This window comes from Xylocopa sonorina, chromosome 14 (genome assembly GCF_050948175.1).
Source record: "Xylocopa sonorina isolate GNS202 chromosome 14, iyXylSono1_principal, whole genome shotgun sequence".
Taxonomy (NCBI): Eukaryota; Metazoa; Arthropoda; class Insecta; order Hymenoptera; family Apidae; genus Xylocopa; species Xylocopa sonorina.
Window position 1 is genome coordinate 1,795,651 of NC_135206.1, and position 19,101 is coordinate 1,814,751.

The 19,101-nt window shown below is 31.1% G+C and overlaps 1 pseudogene; it reads left to right on the forward strand.

The window, feature by feature from the left end:
- The first annotated feature begins 6,975 nt into the window (after positions 1 to 6,975).
- LOC143430486 (histone-lysine N-methyltransferase SETMAR-like) lies at positions 6,976 to 7,435 on the forward strand (annotated as a pseudogene).
- The last annotated feature ends 11,666 nt before the right edge of the window (positions 7,436 to 19,101 follow it).

Genomic DNA, 19,101 nt, shown 5'->3' on the forward strand with positions numbered 1-19,101 from the left:
CTGGGGTACGACAGTAGATTAGAGAGAATTGAAGCGAGTTTGCGTGAATTGGCGTGATTGTTTTGCCAACTTGTAGTCTCATTTTCGCGAGTTGTGCTTGGGTTCTTTGGTCTTTTCTTCGTCCAATGCGCGTTTTGCCAACTTGTAGTCCTATTTTTGCGAGTTATGCTTAGTTTTTTGGTCTTTTCTTCGTCCAACGCGTGTTTTGCCAACTTATAGTCTCATTTTCGCGAGTTGTGCTTGGGTTTTTTGGTCTTTTCTTCGTCCAATGCGTGTTTTGCCCACTTATAGTCTCATTTTCGCGAGTTATGCTTAGTTTTTTGGTCTTTTCTTCGTCCAATGCGTGTTTTGTCAACTTGTAGTCCTATTTTTGCGAGTTGTGCTTGGTTTTCTTGGTCTTTTCTTCGTTGAATGTGCATTGATTCTCCATTTGTGACATAATGGGGTACGACAGTGTGGTTAGTAGTAGATTAGAGCGAATTGAAGCGAGTTTGCGCCAATTCTGGCATGATTGTTTGATGTGGTGGGCTTGTTTGAGAATCGATGCGCTGGTGCGAGCCGTGTCGGGTTGATTGTACCGATGGACGATCGCCCTGTCGCTCGTAGCGGAATCATGGATTAGAGATTCCTAGCCGAGGTCAACTGGGATGAATATTGTGAATAACAGCAGAGATCGCCAGGCTTCGTCATCTGTCGACGCGGCCAGGCTCTCGTTTGTTTATCGTTGCTTGGCTATTTTTAGTGGGGCTGCATTTTTATTTAAATTCCAGGGGCATGGAGTGAAAAGGACACGGACACCCTCGATTTCGTGATCAGCTTCGAACAATCGCTGGTCGGTTTGATGGATTTAGGAAATTGTTCCTGCGTGACGTTATATTTGATAAATTATTCTATGTACTGCTTTTTGTCAGAGATACGGTTTGAAGTTAGTGAGGATTATTGTTTTATAAGTTTGTATAATGTGTGGAATAGAGATGGTCATGCGTTTATTATGAAATAATGTTAACGATATCAGTATTTAGTATTTTATTATTGAAATATTAGTATTTAGTATTAATATTAATATTTAATATTTAGTTTAATATTAGTATTTAGTATTTAGTTTAATATTAGTATTTAGTATTAATATTAATATTAAATATTCTGTTTCAGTACCAATATTAGTATTCAGTATTATTATTGGTATCTAGTATTAATATTACTATGTAATATTAGTTTAATATTAGTATTTAATATCAATATTAGTATTTAGTATTTAGCTTAATATTAGTATTTAGTATTAATATTAATATTTAATATTAATATTAATATTAATATTAATATTTAATATTTTGTTTAATATTAGTATTTAGTACCAATATTAGTATTTAATATTTAGCTTAATATTATTATTTAGTATTTAGCTTAATATTAGTATTTAGTATTAATATTAATATTTAATATTTTGTTTAATATTAGTATTTAGTACCAATATTAGTATTTAATATTTAGCTTAATATTATTATTTAGTATTTAGCTTAATATTAGTATTTAGTATTTAGCTTAATATTAGAATTTAGTATTAATATTGATATTTAGTATTTAATTTAATATTAGTATTTAGTATTAATATTAATATTTAGTATTTAGTTCAATATTAGTATCTGGTATCAATATTAGTATGTAGTATTAATATTAATATGTAATATTTAGTTTAATATTAGTATTTACTATTTACTATTTAGATATTACTTCTTAATATTTTATTATTAGTTATTACGTATTTTATTATACTAAAGTATAATACAGCGATATGCAATTAAATTAATACTAATTATAGACTAAAAAATATAAAATGTATAGGAAAAATGACAGAAATTTGTTTTTAATATTGTAATACACCATTGCTTTTCTTTTAAAGACTGATTTTTCTCTTCGTGCACACATTGTTTATATAAATTCACTCATCGAGCACTCTCAAAATTGTACATTCTCTTATTTTCAAACATTCACGTTTACACATAATGTAAAACCATATATATATAAAAGTTTACATTACATATATAATGTTATTTATATTACTAATACAATCATTATATCATATCAAATAAAATTTTTAATATATATTTTTATTAAAACTTTATATTAATTATTCAAATTTTTATCATTATTAGTTAAATTATAAAATATTTATTTATAATATCAAATTTTATGTTTATATTACTATTACATTTACTGTATTTTAATTATATATATTTATTAATCTATAGTTTATCCCATAAATTAATAATAAACATAATAAAATAATAATTCAATTTATTAATAAATATATTTATATATTTATATCTGAGTTGAATTTATTTAATAAACAAGTACATATCAATAATATTGAATAGCATTTTACCTTTAATTATATATTTATAATTTCAACTATAATTATATTATATTAAAGTATATTAAAATTATAAAAGATTGTCCTTTATTACACATTTTAATTATACATGTATATTAACCTATAGTTTATCCCATAAATTAATAATAAACATAACAAAATAATAATTCAATTTATTAATAAATATATTTATATATTTATATCTGAGTTGAATTTATTTAATAAACAAGTACATATCAATAATATTGAATAGCATTTTACCTCTAATTATATATTTATAATTTCAATTAACATTATATTATATTAAAATATATTGAAATTATAAAAGATTATCTTTTATCATGCAAACATAAGTGTACCCTCTTTGTGACTTTAAAACCATTTGAATTCTGAATACTCCTGGCCAAAACGGTTCGTAGGGACTAAAAAATACTTTTTTGCCACACTGAAGTGACTATTCAACACGCAAACAGTAATAAATTATACCCAGACAACCAGCGATTGTAGCGCCAATGGCACCGGGTGGAACTCTAAGCACTGTGCTAGCACGGTGCTACCTCTCAGTTCTCGTAACAGCACAGGGCTAGCACTGGAGCGACACTGCGCGTCACGGCACTATCAAGGCACGGCGATATAGCACAGGGGCGACACGGCGTGCCAATGACACTATCAGCTCACCATAGTGACACGCGTGGCAGTGGCGTAGGCTAATATATACCAATGAAGAAGCTGTTTGCATAAAAATTATAAACGAATATTAAAACTGACTAAACTAAGCAATTTATTTATTTCGATTCGAAAATAGATACACTGACACGAAAGAAAGATAGAAAAACTTCTTTTTATTATTTTCTATAAACTATAACTTAATACAGCGATTTTTTCAGAAAAGTCGTTAATTACTTTATCGTAAAAATATATACACTTATTTTATAAATATTTTTTTCAACTCATCGTTAAAAACTCATGTAACAAAGGCATATTTTATATTTAATAATCCTTACAAACGATAAAACCATTTAGCACAAGAATATATGTACCAAAGGAAAACAAATAATTACGTTCAATATTTTCACCTGAAAATTGTGATACGCTAGTAAAGTGAACGTAACTTAATTAGTTCAACATTTTATAAGTAAATGTATCATTTATTACATTTCCTTAAACAATATGCTGCCATCGTATTTAATACTCTCTATTGGCATGAATTTTCGAATTTGACGAATTGAAAAAATATATATGGCTCTCTCAGTAACTATAAATGTTGGCAAAGAACTATCAAAACGTCTGTCAGTACTCGTATGCGGATATCTAAACTCTGACGTATTTAATTTGTACGGAATAACAGGTGGTTCTCCATTAACAAATGTGACGCCTACGCCAATGCAGAAAAAATTTTTGAATGGAACGATGACACGCGTGTCACGCTGGTGCTGGCGCAGTGTCATTCGCACGCGTGTTACGCTGGTAACTAGAACGTGCTGCCACTGCGTGCCGGCATTTTAGCTAACCAGTGCGGACGTAGATGACTACGGATCTGCTGACACTCCTCGGAAGTGTCGCTACAGTGCCGGTATGGTGTCGCCACCCTCTTATCTTGTGTTGTCTGGGTAGTGATTCTTTTGCAGAAGGTTTTGAGATCTGACATTTTGAGCTCTGTTGCTTTGAGAGATGAAGCTCTGAGATCTGAAATTTTGGGCTCTGAAGCTTTAACAGTTGAAGCTCTGAGATCTGGAATTTTAAACTCTGATGCTTTGAGAGTCGAAGCTCTGACCTTAGAAACTTTAAAAGTTGAAGCTATGAGTTCTGAAGTTTTCAGTTCTGAAGCTCTAAGATCTGAAGATTTTATAAAAAATCTTTCTATGAAACTTTTTCATTTAAAATATTCATCTGTATCATTTCGTATTTTTTCTTAAAGCAATTTCTCAACTAATTCTTTAAAAAATAACAAGATTACTAAACTACATTGACTTTAAAGTTTTGAGCTCTGAATGCTCCTAATAAAAATAATAAATTATAGTGATTCTTTTGCAGGGGGTTAAATAGTTAAAGACTGTTATTTTTCAGCATTAAAATTATGTATTATAAACATGAACAATTTAAAAGATTAAATTTTACAATCAACTAAAAAACTTAATTTGATATTTACAACAGGAATGAATAATTTTGAAATCTAATTGGTTTGAGAATGAGACGTAAAATGGGATTTTTCTGACCCTAATATTGCCCAACCGCTACCTAACGAAGGCAAATTACTAACGAGTGCCGCTGTATTAATTTTACACGAAACTTATTGCATATTGATTGAAAAAATCGACAAACGCATATATGCGCACTTAGTCCAAGGCGATGACTTAGAGAAAACACATAAATGCGGTTTTAGGCTACACGGATGACTTCCCTCAAACGCATATATGCTTTATAATATAAAAGATAATTATATTAGCTATTTAAAAAAAAAAGAACAATTTTAATTTAATTATTTTTTAAACCCTGAGAGATGTTACTCACTTTGTTTTAGTTTTAGGTAGCACTTTATACATTTGTTAGTAAATTAATTATGATGCTTATTAAAAATTAGTGAAAAAAATTTTTAAGAAGAACAGTTTTGATTTAATGATTTTTGAAACTCTCAGTGACTTCACTCACTTTGCTTCAATTTTAGGTACTACCTTATACATTTGTTAGTAAATTAATTATGATGCTTCTTAAAGATCAGTGAAAAAAATTTTTAAGAAGAAGAACAGTTTTGATTTAATGATTTTTGAAACTCTCAGTGACTTCACTCACTTTGCTTCAATTTTAGGTACTACCTTATACATTTGTTAGTAAATTAATTATGATGCTTCTTAAAGATCAGTGAAAAAAATTTTTAAGAAGAAGAACAGTTTTGATTTAATGATTTTTGAAACTCTCAGTGACTTCACTCACTTTGCTTCAATTTTAGGTACTACCTTATACATTTGTTAGTAAATTAATTATGATGCTTCTTAAAGATCAGTGAAAAAAATTTTTAAGAAGAAGAACAGTTTTGATTTAATGATTTTTGAAACTCTCAGTGACTTCACTCACTTTGCTTCAATTTTAGGTACTACCTTATACATTTGTTAGTAAATTAATTATGATGCTTCTTAAAGATCAGTGAAAAAAATTTTTAAGAAGAAGAACAGTTTTGATTTAATGATTTTTGAAACTCTCAGTGACTTCACTCACTTTGCTTCAATTTTAGGTACTACCTTATACATTTGTTAGTAAATTAATTATGATGCTTCTTAAAGATCAATGAAAAAAATTTGTAAAAAGAAGAGCAGTTTTGATTTAATGATTTTTGAAATAGTGAATAACTTCACTCTCTTTTTTTTAATTTTAGACACTACCTTACATTTATTTATTACATTTATTTATTAAAATATGAAAAACTAACGAAACAATAATTATATCAACTATTTTTAAGACCAAGAAAAGTTTTAATTTAATTATATTTGAAACTGTGGGTGACTTAAATTCTTTTCTGGTGAAAAAAATTTTTGTTTAAAGTTTTTAAAATTCCCTGGGCTAAACTGAATATTTAATAAAGGCAGTTTAAGTTTTAAGACGACTTGCTCTATAACCACGTCAGTGCGATGACCAATACATTTACAAACAATTTAAAACAAACTGACTGTAAAACAATGATGACTGTAAAACAAGCAAGTGTCATCCATTTGGCATGCATCTGGACAAAAGTCAAAATCCATCCTTTGATTAAGGTCCTTTTCTCAACAAAATAATGAACAATAAAATATAAATTATAATATAATTAAAATATAAAATAATGAACAATATAAGAATGTCCATGGAACACTCAAATCTCAGTCTTGATCTTACCCTGAATTGATATAAAATTGACTCTACAAAACTCAGCATAAACAATTTATATTTGTAATATTATAATAATAACTTGTTGCTGAGAATAGAGAGTTCAATCTCCAATTTCTCTGTGGAAATTAACATTTGTTGTAAGTCACTTGTTGAAATTTTACGTGACGCCAAAGGCAGTCAGCGATAGAAAATTTTTATTTCAATGTAAAAAACTTGAGAAAATGAGTATAATCTCCGTAATTATATTTTATAGCGATTAATACTATGTGTTTGGCATGGCGTGGTATAGAATTAGTGACTCACTGATTGCTCTACTTTAACTAGCGTCACATCAAGGAATTCTCTTATTATAATACGTTCTCGGACGTGAATGTTATAGCATTCATTTTATAATAATGCAGAATGATATGAATACCGTAGCATTCAGATCTTAAAGTGAATTATTTTGAATTTAATTTTATATAACCGTATTATCTTGTATTGTCGTGAATGGTATAGAATTCATTGCATATAACGATTAAAATATGATCTGACTACCCTTATAAAATGTGTTTAATCAAATTTCGCATATCACAACCAATTTAAAAACAAAATGAGATTTGAAGTGAAATTTAATTTAAAAATAAAATGACTTGATTTTTGCGTCTCGCAGAAACTTTTACTGTCCTCGAACATATTAACGAATATAGTTTAAATTTGGTGCTAATAAAATAATACGAAAATATTAGGGGGACCGAAGAGTAATGTCGTTTATGCGCATATCGATATTTGATTGTAATTTGTCAGCTCATTGTGTACTTCGAAGTCATGTTAAAGACATTTTAAAGTTATTGAGGCTTGTTTACTTCTAAATAATTAATTTTTTTGCAATTTTGGGTGAAATGGCCAGCCAAATATCAAAAGAGCATATCCAGCATTGTATGCTTTTTGAGTTTTGCAAGGTAACAGTTGCGACCAAAGACATTTGCGATGTTTATCCAAGTGCATTAGACGTTCGTAAATGCCAAAGATAGTTCTCTAAGTTCAGATCCGGTAATTTTGATCTCTGACTTCTATCGATCAGGAAGACCAACAACATTAGACAACGACATGCTAAGGGCAGAAGTGGAAGCAAATACATGTCGACAATCGAAGAACTCTCAAACACCCTTAAACAACCTTGGTCGACCATCCAAGAACATTTGCAGCAGATTGGAAAAATAAACAGAGCCAATCGATCCATCGCATGCAACGTGTTGCTTCAACGGCACCATACAGAGCTGTTTTTTGATCGCTTGATCACTGGAGACGAAAAATGGGTCCTATATGATAATCCAAAACGCAAAAGGCAGTGGCTGTCTCCAAATGAATCACCACGAAGTACTGCGAAGCCGGGTTTGCATTCCAAAAAGGCGCTTCTGTGTGTTTGATGGAGTATACGCGAAACTGTTCATTTTGAAGTGCTGAAACCTGGACAAACTGTTAATGCAGATCTTTATTCTGAACAATTGGATCGAGTAAACCAATCTTTAATCGAAAAGTATCCGTCATTTGTCAACAGAAAAGGCATTATTCTGCAACACGACAATGCAAGCACTGTGCAAGACAAACTTTGGAAAAAATTAATCAATTAATTGATTAATTATTAAAATCAATAAATAACCATTTATTCCGATCGCTACAATATTTTGTTAGTGGCAAAAAATTTGAAAATTTGGATGATGTCCAAAATGCCATCTCGAGATATTTCACTCAAACACCAGTTGATTTTTATCGGTCCAGCATTGAAAATTTGCACACTAGATGGCAAAAGGTTGTTGATAACGAAGGTGATTACATTAATGACTAAAAATAAAAACTTGTTAAAAATGTATTCGTTTGAATTGAATTTAAGAAAGCGACATTACTTTGGTACTGGTCCCCCTAATTTTTTGCTGTCCTTAGCGAAACAATATTTTCTCTATACCCATGCTTAACGTGTTATCAACTCTGATGTTGTGGAATAAGTTTAACCCTTTACATTTGACTCTTTCCTAGACATTAGCAATAGAAAATATTGCTAAGGTAGCAATTTTTGAGATTGAAAGTTTTCTATTGCTAGGAGCAATTAACAGTAGAAATTATTATTAAGATATCCATCTTTGAGATTGTAACTGTTAGTAATAAAAATTAGTGCTAAGGTAGCAATCTTTGAGATTAGAAATTTTCTAATGCTAGGGGAAGTTAGTAATAGAAAATATTGCTAAGGTAGCAATCTTTGAAATTGCAGATTTCTTATTGCTAAGAGTAATTAACAATAGAAATTATTGCTAAGATAGCAATCTTTGAGATTGAAAAGTTTCTACTGCTAGAAGTAATTAACAATAGAAATTATTGCTAAGATAGCAATCTTTGAGATTAGAAATTTTCTAATGCTAGGGGAAGTTAGTAATAGAAAATATTGCTAAGGTAGCAATCTTTGAAATTGCAGATCTTTTATTGCTAAGAGTAATTAACAATAGAAATTATTGCTAAGATAGCAATCTTTGAAATTGCAGATTTTTTATCGCTAAGAGTAATTAACAATAGAAATTATTACTAAGATCTTCAAGATTGCAGATTTATTACTGTTACAAGAAATTAGCAATAGAAAATATTTTAAACAATAAATAACAAACTTGAAAGATCTCTGCTGAGGTCGCTAAAAAATATTTTTATTATTGTATTATATTTTTTAACTTTAGTACTTACTGAAAATTTTCACATTGCCTTTTGTCTTAAAGTTAATAGCCTAAAACTGCAAAGGATATTTGTCTGCAGTGCTCAAGCAAAAATGTTCATAAATATTATGTGGTTCTCACACCAAAAAGCTTAAGAAACCATGAATTGGGCTCGCGATCCACTAGTTTAAAAAACTCTGTTATAATTTCAAAATTTCAGTTAACATTTTATTAAACTTTACATTCGGTTTTCTTAATTATTGCTTGTTGTACAAGAATTACATGTGTTCCTTTTTTTCTTTTATTTTACTACGATTTGATAATTAAATTTAAATTAAATAATTTCTAGCATTAAAGTTCGAATTTCACCGCGTGTTGTGTCCTTTCTATCTTTTATTGTACTGTGATTTAATAATTAAACTTAAATAATTTTCTGTCAAACTATTTCCAATATTAATTGTTCAGATTTTACCACATATTATATGTACTTCTTATATTTTATTATTTTACTATGATACAATAATTAAACTTAAATTACATAATTTCCTGTTAAACTATTACCAACATTAATATTGTCAAGATAACAATCTTTGAAATTAAAAATTTTCTGTTGCTAAGAGTAATTAACAATAGAAATTATTGCTAAGATAGCAACCTTCGAAATTAAAAATTTTCTGTTACTAGGAGTAATTAGCAATAGAAAATATTGCTATCTACTAAAGTACAATAGATGTGTTGTATTGCTCTTCAGTAGATCGTTGTGAGAATTCTCCTGAGAGCAAGTATTCCTCCTTTTGCTGTAGTAAAGTATCGTATAGTTCTCAGTTCGTCCTTTTGCTGGAAATTTTATTGGGCACTCGTGTTTGCATATTTTTCTTAGTTTGCATTACTATTTTTAGTAAATAGTGGTCCAAGCAAGATCGAAATTGTTATCTGAGCGTATGTGTGTGCCTGCTTTTGTTTTTAATGTCTGTGTTGTGGACAATCAGGTCATTCTGTTCTATTATTCTATGTAAATTGATTGCAAAATAGTCTGTTGATTCAGAATAAACTGTCAGCTACCAGTCGACTTTGCTGTTAGTGCAAAATCATTGTCAGTGAGATGCTGAACAAATATAGTGCACCAGTTTTCCAAAGGCTAAGGCGATATTTTAGTTTACCAGCAAGCAAAGAAACAAAATACAAAGCGTTGGGGCAACAGTTAATTTCTGAACTGCAGGCCAGGTGGCCTGGAGCGTAGGAAAAGAGACCATGGAGGTTTTTCCAGGGGAAACAATATGAACCATTGTTACAAACTGGAAAAATGGTTCCAAGCAAGAAGGAAAATAAGAAAAGGAGAAGAAGCACAGAATCAGAGAGTTCAGAATTTGATCACAAAACTGAAAAAAAGAGGCCAATGCAGGAGAAACAATCCAAGCAGATTTCAAACACCGCAGACCTTCAATTATATCCATACGGGGTCAGCATATGTAGTAATTAAATGCCAGAATACAAGAAAAGTGCAATCTTGAAGCTAATTTCTGTTGGCCATGGAAAAAATTATAAGCAAAGCGAAATGTGGAGCAGAAGAATTGATACCAAATTCAAATCTGGGGAAAAAGCAATTTGGGTAAAAATGATGTACAGGCACTTATACCAAATTACAGAAAAGAAAGAAAAGGTATTATCAAGGGTTATGATGAGGAATACCTACTGGAGGATATTATAAGTTACACGGAATCACTGCGTCCAATTAAGTTTGCCAAAAGGTTCTAAGCTAGGAGACTGGCAAATCTAAATGAGTTTCAAGCAATTTGGTAGTCCTCAGTTTCGAAGGAACAGCATTGCCAAATACAATTAAAATCTATGGATTATATAACATTAGAGTAGAAGCATGCGTTGAACCCATAAGAATGTGCTTCGACTGTTACAAATTTGGATACAGCCAAAAGCTGTAGAAGCGCAAAAATTTGTAAAGAATGTGGACAGAGAAAGAACGCTCACAACATAACAGGGTGCACCAAGGCATTTCAAGGAAATTGTACGCACCTTAAAGATAGGCATCAGACCAAGGACCCTAAATGTCTGATCATCACAAAAGGGAAAGGAATACAATTAATTATGGCACTAAAAAATGTTAACGTCTGGGAAGCTGGAAGAATACATCATCAAAGTCATAAGTTCAGTATTCGAATCTACGAGAGAAAATTATCTGGCTCTAAGAAATGTCAACCCTTAAAAATACTAAACATGAAGAAGATGGATGGACAGGAAACCTTAACCACAAGCGAAGGTATATTATTCTGAAACTACAAAAAGCCACACATGCAACATATGTCAACGAGATATACAGCCGAACATACAAAAGGGCAAGCAAAACAAACAAGGAAGTTATTAGTAATATAACAAAATTAAAAAACAAAAATATGGACAGCAAACTAAAAGTTATCCTTTGGAATTGTAACAGCATAAATAAGAAAATCTCAGAGGTCAAACTTCTGGCAAACGCAACAGACATATTGATAATCACGGAAACCTGGCTCGGACCTGATCAACCATTTCACATAAATTTTAAAAAATACGTAGTGATAGAGTTTCCGCCAGAGGAGGGCATATGGCCTTTCTACAAACAACATAAAATTTATCATATTAGACAATCATTTTTAAGACAGAAATAAACACCATAATAGTAGAAATAATAAGTTTACCTCTTTATAATAACTTCTTATTATAGCAGGCTGTTACAGACCAAATACTAAGGTATAAAACACGGAATGAATTTATTAAGAAGCTCTGCAAATACACAGACGTTCCGATAGCAGAGAACTTCAACGCCAAATGTGTAGAATGGAACTGCAACATAACAGAAAGGAAAGTAAATTATTATGTGGCGATCGATAAGCAGAAGTCACACAACATCCAGACTAAGTTACTATAAATAAAATAGAATAAAATAACTTAAGGGTAGTTTTAAGATAGCGTAATGTTAGAATAAGAGAAAATCTAGTTCTTAGCCAGTAACTTTAATGTAAGATGGTTAATTCAAAATAATTCAAATTTAATGTAAGATAGTAAATTACTTACGTAGTACTTAAGATAGTAATTTAAGTAACTTAACTTAGTACTTTAACGCAAGATAATTAATTCAAAATAATTCAAATTTAATGTAGGATAATAAATTACTTACGTAGTACTTAAGATAGTAATTTAAGTAACTTAACTTAGTACTTTAACGCAAGATAATTAATTAAAAATAATTCAAATTTAATGTAGAATAATAAATTACTTATGTAGTACTTAAGATAGTAACTTAAGTAATAACTTAATACTTAAGATAGTAACTGAAGTACTAATTTAGTACTTAAGTAGATAGCTTTAGTTTAGTACTTAAGATAGTAACTTACTTGTGTAGTACTTATGTAGGATAATACTTCAAAATACAAAGAAGAATTTCCTATTTCTTTTTGAGCTTTGGAAGAGTGCAGACATCGTAGCAGCAAATGAAAAAGTAGTTTTACCCGAAATCCACGTGTTGGTCATTTTTAAATAAGCTCTTCCGGTTCCACACCATAACTGAAGAACTACCTGGCGCCATCGTTGCAAAACGTGTTTAAAAATGGTCGCACGCAATTATGGACAGCCAAGTAAACTATTTTGTGGTATTTAACGACTCCACCAGGGACTCCATCTATAAAACAGAAATTTTCCCGCTGAAAAATTGGAGACATCCTCTCTAAATAGAAAAATAACTAAATATCTATAAAAACCTTCGTACCTTTGTTTTAAAGAGAAGCGTTCAGTTGGTATTCAGTAGATTTAGTAACAAAAAGTCATCAAGAGTAACGGTCTATAACAGACAATTCTAGTATAATATTTATATTATATGGTACACTATAATATATGTATTGTATTTTTTTCCACTTTTCCATTTTCCCCTTATTTTTCGGTGTATTAGAAATAATACACCTATTACTTTTATTCAATTTTAATTAACTGGATGTGAGAATAAATCGAGGAAACATAAAGAGTAGAAGAGTAACGAACGAATGAGAGGAAAGTTCACGTGGTGCTGCGAACAATTTAATTCGCGCATGCGCATTCCATTTCCTTTCTTTCCGCGCATGCGTGTTTCATTTTCTATTCTTGTTTTGCGCATGCGCATTTCATTTTCTTCCTTTTCACGCATGCGCATTTTATTTTCCTTTTAATTTCACGCATTGCTACGATAGCAATAATCAATCGAGATCAAAAATTTTCTACTGCTAAGAGTAATTAAAATAGAAATTATTGCTAAGATAGCAACCTTTGAAATTACAAATTTTCTATTGTTAGGAGTAATTAGTAGTAGAAATTATTGCCACGATAGCAATAATCAATCCTTGAGATCAAAAATTTTCTACTGCTAAGAGTAATTAACAATAGAAATTATTTCTAAGATAGCAACCTTTGAAATTACAAATTTTCTGTTGTTAGGAGTAATTAGTAGTAGAAATTATTGCCACGATAGTAATAATCAATCTTTGAGATCAAAAATTTTCTACTGCTAAGAGTAATTAAAATAGAAATTATTGCTAAGATAGCAACCTTTGAAATTACAAATTTTCTGTTGTTAGGAGTAATTAGTCGTAGAAATTATTGCCACGATAGTAATAATCAATCTTTGAGATTAAAAATTTTCTACTGCTAGGAGTAATTAACAATAGAAATTATTGCTAAGATAGCAACCTTTGAAATTATAAATTTTCTGTTGTTAGGAGTAATTAGTCGTAGAAATTATTGCCACGATAGTAATAATCAATCTTTGAGATTAAAAATTTTCTACTGCTAGGAGTAATTAACAATAGAAATTATTGCTAAGATAGCAATCTTTGAGATTGCAGATTTTTTATTGCTAAGAGTAATCAACAATAGAAATTATTGCTAAGATAGCAATCTTTGAGATTGCAGATTTATTACTGTTAGAAGTAGTTAGCAGTAGAAAATATTGCTAACTACTATAGTACAATAGATGTGTTGTATTGCTCTTCAGTAGATCGTTGTGAGAATTCTCCTGAGAGCAAGTATTCCTCCTTTTGTTGTAGTAAAGTATCGTATAGTTCTCAGTTCGTCCTTTTGCTGGATATTTTATTGGGCACTCGTGTTTGCATATTTTTCTTAGTTTACATTACTATGTTTAGTGGATGATGGTCCGAGCAAGGTCGAGATTGTTATCTGAGTGTATGTGTGTGCCTGCTTTTGTTTTTAATGTCTGTGTTGTGGACAATCAGGTCATTCTGTTCTATTATTCTACGTAAATTGATTTTCAAATAGTCTGTTGATTCAGAATAAACTGTCAGCTGTTAGTCGACTTCGCTGTTATTGCAAATTCATTGTGAGTGAGATGCTCAACAAATATATTGCACCGGTTTTCCAAAGGCTACAGCAATATTTTAGTTTGCCAGCATGCGAAGAAACAAAATACAAAGCGTTGGGGCAACAGTTAATTTCTGAACTGCAGGCCAAGTGGCCTGGAGTGTAGGAAAGAGACCATGCAGTTTTTTCCAGAGGAAACAATATGAACCATTGTTACAAACTGGAAAAATGGTTCCAAGCAAGAAGGAAAATAAGAAAAGGAGAATAAGCACAGAATCAGAGAGCTCAGAATTTGATTGCAAAACTGATAACAGTTTTGTACAAGTGGCCAATGTAGGGAAAACAATCCAAGCAGATTCCAAACACCGGAAAATAAGAAAAGGAGAATAAGCACAGAATCAGAGAGCTCAGAATTTGATTGCAAAACTGATAACAGTTTTGTACAAGTGGCCAATGTAGGGAAAACAATCCAAGCAGATTCCAAACACCGCAGACCTTCAATTGTATCCATACGGGGTCAGCATATGTAGCAATTAAATGCTAGAATGCAAAAAAATGCAATCTTAAAGCTAATTTCTGTTGGCCACGAAAGAGAAGAGGAGTGAGACAGAAGAATTGATACCAAATCCAAATCTGGGAAAAAAGCAATTTGGGTAAAAATGATATACAGGCATTTATACCAAATTACAGAAAAAAAGGAAAAGGTATTATCAAGGGTTATGATAAGGAATACCCACTGGAGGATATTATAAGTTACACCGTATCACTGTATCCAATTAAGTTTGCCAAAAGGTTCTAAACTAGGAGACTGACAAATCTAAATGAGTTTCAAGCAGTTTGGTAGTCCTCAGTTTCGAAGGAACAGCATTGCCAGATACAATTAAAATTTATGGATTATATAATATTAGAGTAGAAGCATGCATTGAACTCATAAGAATGTGCTTCAACTGTTACAAATTTGTACACAGCCAAAAGCTGTAGAAGCGCAAAAATTTGTAAAGAATGTGGACAGAGAAAGAACGCTCATAACATAACAGGGTGCACCAAGGCATTTTAAGGAAATTGTCCACACCTCAAAGATAGGTATAAAATCAAGGACCCTAAATGTCCGATCATCACAAAAGAGAGAGCAATACCATTAATTATGGCACTAAAAAATGTAAACGTCTGGGAAGCTGGAAGAATACATCATCAAAGGCACAAGTCCAGTATTCGAATCTACGAGAGAAAACTATCTGGTTCTAAGATTTGTCAACCCTCAAAAAATACTAAACATGAAAAAAATGGATGGACAGGAAGCCTTAACCACAAGCGAAGGTATATTATTCTGAAACTACAAAAAACCATACATACAACATATGTCAACAAAATACACAGCCGAACATACAAAAGGGCAAACGAAACAAACAAGGAAGTTATTAGCTCCCTACAATACAAGCAAAGATTAAAAAACAATAATATGGACAGCAAACTAAGAGTTATCCTTTGGAATTGTAGAAGCATAAATAAGAAAATCTCAGAGGTCAAACTTCTGGCGAACACAACAGATATATTCATATAATCACGGAAACCTGGCTCGGACCTGATCAACCACTTCACATAAATGAATTTTAAAAAATATGCAGTGATAGAGTTTCCGCCAGAGGTGGAGGTTGGGCCTTCCTGCAAACAATATAAAATTCAACATATTAGACAATCATTTTTAAGACAGAAAAAATAGAAATAATAAGATAATAAGATAGAAATAATAAGTTTACCTCTTTATAATAACTTATAGCAGGCTGTTACATACCACCAGACCAAATACTAAGATATAAAACATGGAATGAATTTATTAAGAACCTCTGCGGATACTGCGAAAGTTCTTCTGGTGTAAAACGGAACTGCAACATAGCGGACAGCAAAGTAAATTACTATGTGGCGATCGATAAGCAAAAGTTACACAGAGTAACATCTAGGCTAAGTTAGTATAAATAAAATAGAATAAAATAGCTTAAGGGTAGTTTTAAGATAGTGTAATGTTAAAATAAGAGAAAATCTAGTTCTTAGCCAATAACTTTAATATAACATAATTAATTCAAAATAATTCAAATTTAATGTAGGATAATAAATTACTTATGTAGTACTTAACACATTGAGGACGGGGCGCTGCGCGTTCAACACGCCCTCAAAGACCACAGATTTTCGAACGCTCCAAAAACATGCTTGGCATGTAACAGGAGGTGGATACGCAGATTAGTTAATTTGCATTTAGTATTTTTAAATAATAGTATACATATAGTTCATATATCTGTATATCTGTTTTCATTACATCTATGCGACATTTCTCTGCTTTTATAGAGGGCTAATTCATAAAATAAATTTTTGTTATCAATTATCATTAGCAGGTAGATTGAAAATATAGATAGTACTCAAAAAACTGTTACCTTCCAAATTTAAAACACGTGAAATTCTAAAATGTAGATCAATGAAACACTTTATAAGATATGATACGTACGACGATCCGCACAGATCAGCCGGCAATGACTATAATGACTGTTTTTTCTCACATTTAAGGAATGATTCAGTTGTTTCGCTTTTGTTTCGGAATGCGAGAGACTTCGTTACCATCGTAACGTAACAGAAACATTTGCAGCTCCTTGCTCAGTTGCCGACTGAATAAAAAAAACGAGAAAACGAGATATCTCGTGACCCGTCCGCAATGTGTTAAGATAGGAACTTAAGTAATAACTTAATACTTAAGATAGTAACTGAAGTAGTAACTTAGTACTTAAGATAGCTGTAGTTTAGTACTTCAGATAGTAACTTACTTGTGTAGTACTTATGTAGGATAATACTTCAAAATACAAAGAAGAATTTCCTATTTCTTTTTGACCTTTGGAAGAGTGCAGACATCGTAGCAGCAAATGAAAAAGTAGTTTTACCCGAAATCCACGTGTTGGTCATTTTTAAATAAGCTCTTCCGGTTCCACACCATAACTGAAGAACTACTTGGCGCCATCGTTGTAAAACGTGCTTAAAAATGGTCGCACGCAATTATGGACAGCCAAGTAAACTATTTTATGGTATTTAACGACTCCACCAGGGACTCCATCTATAAAATAGAAATTTTCCCGCTAAAAAGTTGGAAAAATCCCCTCTAAATAGAAAAATAATCGAATATCTATAAAAACCTTCATACCTTTGTCCTAAAGAGAAGCGTTCAGTTGGTATTCAGCAGATTTAGTAACAAAAAGTCATCAAGAGTAACGGTCTATAACAGACAATTCTAGTATAATATTTATATTATATGGTACACTATAATATATGTATTGTATTTTTTTCCACTTTTCCATTTTCCCCTTATTTTTCAGTGTATTAGAAATAATACACCTATTACTTTTATTCAATTTTAATTAACTGGATGTGAGAATAAATCGAGGAAACATAAAGAGTAGAAGAGTAACGAACGAATGAGAAAAGTTCACGTGGTGCTGCGAACAATTTAATTCGCGCATGCGCATTCCATTTCCTTTCTTTCCGCGCATGCGTGTTTCATTTTCTGTTCTTGTTTTGCGTATGCACATTTCATTTTTTATTTTTGTTTCGCACATGCACGTTTTATTTTCTATTCTTGTTTCGCACATGCACGTTTTATTTTCTATTCTTGTTTCGCACATGCACGTTTTATTTTTTTTTATTTAATTTTGCGCATGCGTATTTCATTTTTCGTTTTGTTTCGCGCATGCGCGTTTCATTTTCCGTTTAGTTTCACGCATGCGCGTTTCAATTTGTATTTAGTTTCGCGCATGCGCATTTTATTTTTTTAGTTTTGCGCATGCGCATTTTATTTTCTGTGTAGTTTCAGGCATGTGCGTTTTATTTTCTGTTTAGTTTCACGCATGTGCGTTTTATTTTCCTTTTAATTTCACGCATGCGCATTTTATTTTCCTTTTAATTTCACGCATACCCATTTTATTATTTTTTTAGTTTTGCGCATGCGCATTTTATTCTCTGTTTAATTTCGGGCATGCGCGTTTTACTTTCTCTTTGGTTTTGCGCATGCGCGTTTCATTTTCTATTTTGTATACTGTTAACGTTACATATTCCAAATTCACCTAACCTTACTTAACGCTGTGCATTGGTTCACTAAAAATGTTTGACACAATGTGTTGCTAACAAAAAATAGAAACAAAATAATTGATTCCAATGGAATGATTAAAACATGACAATTTTATTTAGTTATTTTAGAAAGTGATACGAAGTAATTAACTTCACTATTTTATATAACCAAATAACCAATTATATATTCTACGAAAATGTCTATATTACGAACAGTGTTATTTAAGTCTTACATTAATTATTCAACAAGTTCAAGGTATTTTTTATGTTTAATAAGTAATAATGAATGAATGTATTGTTGCGAATCAAGCGCTTCACAGTCATTATGACACAGAATAAAATAACTAATGACTGTTTGAAGGACTGTAATTGATAAATAAATTACAACTTTTGTAACGATTGGTAAAACATCTGCTTCTAATTGATTGCTTGCCATTATCGATCGTCTGGTCTACCACAATCGATTACTGTTTCTTTGCTAATATTAATTGACCATTGTATCACATAAACTCAGTGCTCAACAGTATCTGTACAATTAATTGACATTGTTATTTCTTTTCAGAGATTCGTTATTATTACTGCTATCAAGGCAAAGAAGCAAACTGTTCAACGTAACGAAAAGGAAATTCAATAGTAGCGCCAGAGAAGCCTTAAAAAATGACTCTAGGGAATTGAAGATACTTCCATCAATTTTAAAATTTGGTTTTGGCAGTTTGGGTGGAATAACAACAACATGCCTGATAAAATCGCGCTTTTCTA